Source organism: Motacilla alba, chromosome 3 (genome assembly GCF_015832195.1).
Source record: "Motacilla alba alba isolate MOTALB_02 chromosome 3, Motacilla_alba_V1.0_pri, whole genome shotgun sequence".
Classification (NCBI taxonomy): domain Eukaryota; kingdom Metazoa; phylum Chordata; class Aves; order Passeriformes; family Motacillidae; genus Motacilla; species Motacilla alba.
Window position 1 is genome coordinate 72,312,998 of NC_052018.1, and position 7,869 is coordinate 72,320,866.

Here is a 7,869-nt window from a genome sequence, read left to right on the forward strand (position 1 = left end):
CCCCTAGCAAAGTGGTATCCCAAATCTAGAGCAGAGATGTTCCTATTTAAGCTACCTGAGTAAACAGGAGCAATAGTGGGCTTTTACCTTTTTTATAGGTCTGCTATGTCACAGATACCCAAGAAAGACACTTCAGCCTTTGCAGGATTCAGAACAAAGTGCTAAAAACACAAATACGGAGGTTTGGGGATCCAGGCTCCAGTTTAAAGTTCTCGATGAAATGTATTCTTGTGGCTATAAGCCCTGGTACACACCACTTTCAGCCTGCTGCTCTTGCCCTTGTTTTTGGTTTTTCACCAGATCCTGTCCTTGTCCTGGCATAGACAGTATTCCAAAGCAATGTCCCCTAGCTATGGGCTCCAATGCTATCATTCCTGTCCATGCCTTTTCTTGCTTCAGCTGCCCCTGATGGATGCTCGATCTGTGTGTCTCTGGAGAGGGATCCTGGACCAAGGAATCCCTGGTCCTTCATACCCTCACTATCTATATACCAGATCTTCATCTACCCTGCTCCTCTGGGTCTACTGGCAATTTGTGGGGTCCACCAAACCCCTCACTGAAGTCTTTCTCCATGCAGAGGTGGGCAGCTCTTACAGCTTGGGCCAGCCTTGGGGCCCTCTAGGGTCTCAGTCCTTATTTGAAGATAACCAGTCTTTGTTTATCCTCTGCTTAGCCATTCATGTTAGCAAACAGAGTTCATTTAGAGTGCACCCATGCTAATTTTTGAGCAGGACCCACTCATGCTAAGCTGTAAGCAAGTTATAGTTAAATTTATGCCTACACAATTCATTTCTAACATTCTTCAATGTTAAAAATGTTATTTTACTCTTCAGCACTCTTTCTGCTGTCTTCCTCAGCTTCTCTGCCATATCTGATGCTACCCTTTAGCCTGCTGCAGTGGAGTTATACTGCTAATTCTTCCTTTTTCATGGAGAAACAAAAAAAAAGAAAATTTTGACAACAGGAGAGAGAATGTGTCTAGGGCATGGGGGGTAAGTGTGACAGAAAGCAAGGGCAATAGATTCAGCAGGGCAGGGCTTACAGGGAGTGATCTGTAGAGACCTCGTAGTGTGTGTTAGTATCTGTTTCATCACTGATGGTAACTCCCAGCTGGCAATAATGCACATGCAGGGTTTTGTTTTTCTTGTGAGCTTCGGTGTTTTTTGTTGTTGGGTTGTTGATTTGCTCTGCTTTGCTTTGGTTTTGGTTTTTTAAGTGGCAGCAGCTCAAAGCAGGGCTCTCTTTCCTCTCTGCTTTTCTCAATGAGGATGGTATGGATATTTGAACTAATTTATGCCCATCAGTTAAAGCAGCAAGAAGCAGTATGGAAATCTGAAGAGCATGTACATGTGGCAAATAGTTACATTTCTGCTGTGATGAGTGGTCTAATTCCTCTCTCTCACTGTATTTTTTTACACTGCAGTCAGTTCCAAGTGCTGTGTTTTGTGTTGTGAATGGGAAAAAAAGACTCAAAGTATGTACTTCCATATCAAAAATTCCAGTTCAGGGTTATAGGAAGGATCATGCTAAGGAAAAATAAGGACTGGATCTGAAAGTAAAGTTGATGGGACCTCTAGTTGAGGTATCCAACTGTTTGTTTTCCTGATGATGCCAAAATATGGTTTGCTCATATCTCTGTGGAACTTAGATCAAACTATAAATCTTCTCCACAGTACATCACTCCGTGCACTCCAACACTGGTTTTAAAATCTCCTTATTCTGTCCCCTCACTTTATTAAATTAGATGTAGTGGTATCAGTCTTTTTTTCCCCTCCTCTCCAGCCTCATAGATTCTTCCCCATTTTGTGAACTCTAGAAAAAAAGAATTGTAATTTAGACCACACCAAATTCACAATCCTATAATATATCCTTTATTTCAGGATTTTTGTTGTAGATAAAAAAGCAAGCCAGTTTATTATTTCTTATCAGGTGGCAAAAGTAAATCCCCCAAAATGAACCGAGAAACAACAGTAGGCTGTAGGAATTTAGAATTTCAGTATTATATGAAAATTCATAGCCATGAAAAGATACAGCAGAATTTGTGAGGTAACTGTCGTAAACTAGCCTCATGCCCAAGGTTCTTAGTGGCTCTGAATGTCCTTTTGCTATGTCCAAAAAAAAAAAAAAGATAAAGGACTTCAAAGTGCTTTGGGATATTTTTCTCTTTCTCATGAGTTCAGTATAGTTCTGATAAGCATTTGCCTCTTCCAAAACATGGCTTGAGGGGGCATTTATTACCAGTCTCTGTGGCTAGTTCAGTTTGTTAGCCTCACAACAACTCACTTCTTACTCTCAACAGTCCGACTTGACTTACAGTAACAGCTTTCCAGAATCTGATTACTGAAAGCAGATCGCCAGGGGATCAGAGCTACAGGCTTTAAGGGTATTTGTCTTATTATCCCAGTGACACTGAGCAGACCCTTTCCTTTAGTGAGGTCTGCATTGGGGTCAGATCTGGAGGATGCTGTCTAAGCTGGGCTGAGGTCATCTGAGGTAAAAATGTTGGGAGCTCTAAATCTGCAGGCAAAACGGCACAGCGGGAAGCAAGCTGCTGAGCAGGAATGGCTGCGGGTGCACAGAAGTGAGGACTTCTACTTGCAGAGTGCAGTATATTGCAGATTCTCTAGCAATTTGTATCTGCCTCAAAGCCTTTTTGAGTGAGGAATGGTCATTGGTAATTAAAAAAAAAAAAGAATTCTTTATTTCTCTGTGAAATGGTCATTTGGAACAAACATGGAAGTTTCTTTGTACTATTATGTCAGGGGATGTTAGCAAAGAGATCATATTTCTTGATTCTTTCTTCTGTGTTCTCCCTTAGCAAATGAGTACATGAGGTTTTTTTTTTCTAGGCTGAATGTGGAAGTCTGTTAGATAACAAGTTTTCACTAGATAGATGTAGATTACACTGCTCAGGAGATAAACATTCCTCTTCAGCTGTAAATGGCTATAATGCTGGCTGGGAGGGCCTAATTTTTTATTCAGATGTACCTGTGTTCTTGTAACATGACCCTTCCTCTCCTGCAATGCAGGTAGACAGATTTGTGCCTGAACTGAGTTGCTGAATTATTAAATTCAAAACTGAGGCTGTAGAAAGCCCCAGTTCATATCCTTCAGTTCAGCTGTGCCAAATGCCATTGTCCCATACTGCCTTCCGCCTGCCTGGAGCTCTGCCTGCCGCTGCAAGGAGGCTGCACTCCTCTGCAGGCACTCAGAGGGGAGAGTGATGAGCAAATTCCAGCGGGGCCTCTTCCTCGCAGCAGCTGGGGTTGCACAGGATGGATGAGGCTACGGTGGTGCCTGAGAGCACAGCAGCCAGCTGAATTGAGGGCAGGCCAGAGCTTGAGGGGAGCATCCTCATGTGGACCTGGGTCTCCTTGTCTTGTGCTGAAATTGAACCACCTCTGAGGTGGGACAGGGGAAATCATTTAATGGTGCGTAACATTATTTCTAAACAGTTTAGAGGAGAAAGATACTCTACGTAATTGAAAGTTCATTTAGGTAGAGAGAATGTAATTACCTGGCACAGTTAGAGGAGCAAAGCTATTATGAGTCTTTGATGAAAGTTGTCATCAGTTGTTTAATGGCCAACAAGTGACTAGAATTTTTGTTTCATATTTCATACAAGAACAGCACATTCAGCAACCCCAATGTCCCCTAAATTCAGTGCAGGGACACTCAGCAATTACTGACTCAGAGACAGATGTTCTAGCTGAACTATGATCATCGCTTCTTGCAGCATATTAGTATGAAGCACACAAACAGCAACAAGTTTGGGCCTTATTTCATATGGGCAACCTACTTCTGTAATGGTACAGACAAAGGAATATCTTTGAAGTACTGTCAGTATTTAAAAATGAAATACATTCTATGCAGCAAACATAATGCTTGAAAATAACTTCTTGGTGTAAGTACATGATACCCGATTTTTACCTGGTGTGAACTTGGCAGAGAAATTGTATCAAAGCAGTTTTCATTTCAAACAGTGTGAAAACAATCCACCCCTCTTTCCTCCCCCTGTAATTATGATATTTTATGAAAATCCTTTTGTCAGGATTTTCTTTTCCTGAGAAGCTGAGTGGGCCTCAAGAACAAATGTAAACAAATTGTTATCTGCTGGTGTGGAATGCAATAGGTGCTTCCTTGATTGGTCAATGTGAGATGTTTCTACTTAGTGACCAATCAAGGATGCAGCTGGGTCAGACTCTCTGGGCATCACAAGCCTTTGTTATTCATTCCTTTCTATTCCTGTCTCGCCTTCTGATGCATCTTTCTCTCTGTTCTTTTAGTATAGTTTTAGTGTGGTCTGTTTAATATTATATATATCATAATATAATAAACCAACCTTCTGAAACATGGAGTCAAGATTTATGAGTCTCTCACCCTTGTCCTGGCTGCCCTGAAGACCACAGCCCCCCTTCTTCTCTGTTAGAAAAGCCCCTCTCAGGCAGTGCAAACTGTGTGGTTGTTTCTCTGTCTCCTGCCCAAGAACTGTATGTGCCTGCCAGGAGGGAAGATGATCCTTATCACCTTATGCTGAGCTCATGTGCCTCTCAACACAATCATGCTTTTCAGTTTACTGCAGACAGACATGATTGTCCCAGGCTGACATGTGGACCGAGAGAAACCCATCCAGCCCACCGTGGGATCCACTGTTCAGTTCATCCTCCCTCCTTGAAATGCCTCCAGCTTTTCAGAGCTGTTCTTCATTGGTAGAGACGTTGAGGAGTAACTGTAATGCCAACAGCTGTCATTGCCAGGTGGGAATGGGACTGGAGTGCAGCAATTCCTGCACACACCTTAGGCACCTGCTGCAACACTGGAGACAGCTCACATGTGACAGGATCAAACCATATCATAATCCAGTCAATTCTTTGGCATTTTACAACTTGGTGCCATCTGGAGTATGACACAGAGAGAGCCTCACCCAAAAAGCAATCTACAGTAAATGTTGAGGTTGCAAAAGGAAAGGAAAACGTAAAGGAAAACAAAAGACTAAAACCCCTGCAGGGGGAAATGCGACAGCAAATATCCGCAAAGAGGGGAAGCTGCTGAGTCCAAACATCAGTGCTGGAAATGAGATCAGTTCAAGCTGATCCCTAATCAGTCACTGACAGGAACAAACAGGTATACAAATGAGTTGGAAGGAAAAACAAGGATTTATGAAGCAAAATTAGATTTATTTTTGGCAAGTCTGGAAAAATAAGAGTCATTCAATTTGGCAAATGTAATCTAAAGGCTTCTTTGCTTTTCTCTGTTGAGTTGTCCAGGGAAGATGGAAGCCTACAGAGACTGCCTGAGTAAGAACCATCAAAAATAGGATTTTTATCACGTCCAACACTTGCTGTGAAAAGAAAAGTCAGTTTTAAGGCACATCAATAATTTTATTTCCACTTGCATCTCTAAAGAATGCTAAGGAGTTAGAAGTGGTGGAGATCTTTTGAAGATCTTGTCTATAAATTGGACAGGCAAAAGCAACTTCTTCCTTCTTAGTCTCCTTTCTCTCTTAGCTTCTTTTTTAAAACTGTGGCAGGATAAAGAAAATGTAATTTATACAAGGCCACAAACCCCTATACTATGAGAAATAAGATGTGGAGTGTAATGAATGCATACTTTGATTTCAACTTACTGTTTTTATATCACTTTCAGAGTGCAATTGCTCTTTATTATGAATTTTCAGAACTTTTTTGAAAACCAGTGACCTGGAATAACTTTTAGATATCTCACAATTACTGTCAAATTTCAACTGTAAGAAAAAAAAGCAAACAAGTACCATCTCTTTTATTTTTCAATGCTTATGAAAACTTTTAGAATATAATTAACATAATTTTGTCAGCGCTTTAAAAATAGGTTACTTGTATCCTGTGGCACTCACTCTTTTGATGAAGACATTTATATTTACCAACTTTATTCTTGTCAAGTCATGGTTTTCTCTGATATTGCTTTGAGGTAAAGAGAGAAAGAGGTAAAATGATAATTTGATATCACTTTGGTGAACTATCATAGATAAGAAGATAAACAGTAACTCATAAATACCATGATTTTTTAATAATTTCAGAACTATGTGCTGTCTCTGCTCTAGACTTGATTCTGAAAATTAATTACTTTTAATTCTCATTTATTTGATGAACTATCAACAAAACCACAGCTAGCTAAAAGTGCAAGAAGTGCACAATTTAAGATATTTTCCAAAGTTTTCATAGGCAGATGCTTCCTAATATGTTCTGGAGACCTCTGTCATCCTTTGAATAAGCCCCATGAGGCTTGATCCAAATCTCATGGAATTCAGTGTCAGTTTGTCCACTGGCTTCAGCTGTGGAGAGGATTGGGTTAGAGCCTGTGTCTGAAACAACAGGAGGCCTGTGTTGTCTGAATGTTGGATGTTTCAGAGAAGAGCTGACAATCTTGCTGTCAAGCTTTTCCTTAGGGGACCTCAGTCTTCAGAGCAATACTGATTCACCAAATAAACCTAGGAGGTGCATAATAATCCCATCAAAAAGGATGAAGAAAGATGGTGTTATTTGTAATACTGACCTGTATAAAGGACACAATCAGTTTTATAAGAGAAAATGTAGGAAACTTGAAGAAGGCTTTCATTAAGTAGTATTAATAGCAAAGTTCCATCACATTTCACAAACAGACACTAAATGTTTGGGGATTTTTTAGTGTGAGGGCAAGAACGTAATGTGTGATTTACAAATGCTACTTTTGATACTGGCAGTGATATGAAACAATTTGAAGAACTGCAGGTGACCATGTCCTGGATTACTGTTGTGCAGTAACATCAGTGCTTTGCTGCCAAATGCCCAAGCTGTGCAGGTAAGGCCTTTTTACTCTTGTCCTCTCTGGTTTTCACTCTATTGCTCATCTTGCTGATACGTTTGAGTGTGGTTCAGCCTTTCTCAATTTTAATCTTCATCATCTTAAGTGTTTGGTTTGGGTTGGTTTTGGTTTTTTGGTTTGTTTTGTGGGGGTTTCCTGCTAGGTTTTTGTTTGTTTCTTCTAATAGCCATATAGCAATACCTTTACCATGGCAGACTGAAAGGTCTGGTTTTATGTAATCACTCCTTTTCCTCAAAGCATCTCCTAGAAGCGTTAAGTGCACTGCCACACTCACTTGAACCCCAGCATAGCAGTTAGGTTGCATAATGCACTTCTCTAAATCAGCTTGAGCAGATGGGAAGGAAAATAGCTTGAGCTAGCACAGCACAACTCCCCTTGGGCACTTTCAGATGGAGGTGGAAGTGCAGCCTGGCAATGCCCTACTGTCTTTATTTTGTCCTCTCAAATGACAGAGGCAGCCTAGCCTGAACAAAGAATTATTCCCCCTGGCTCTTCCTCTCCTCCCAGTTTACACTGGGAGCACTGTACAACTACAGTCTTTTAAATATTGTATGGTCATTTTTCTCAGCCATCACACATTGCTTCATTTCTACTGGTATTTAGGCAAAAAAGAGAGAAGATTAAAAAAAATTAAGTAAGTGAGATATAAACAAGAACAACATAGGTTAAAAGGCGATTAAAAATAGTGACATTAATAAGTCTTTCTTTATGCTTATCAGGTAGGAAGCTCACAGCTGTATGAAGAAATTAAACCTTGTCAGTTTATTAAAACTCCATGATCATCAGTGGTTAATTTATCCAAAACAGAAGGAGCAGAACACTACCAAGCAAGGCTAAATGCATCACTTAATTCAGCCTCACTGTAATCACTGAAGCCATGAATTTGGGTCTAGCTGGCATCATCTGTTCTCTGGTGTAGAAGCAAATGGTTATATAAAAACAATGCAAAAATCAAGTTAGAACTGATTGTTTTAATGAGCCATTAGAGAAAACAGGCTCCATGTTAAGACATGTTAAGCAAAAGCTCCA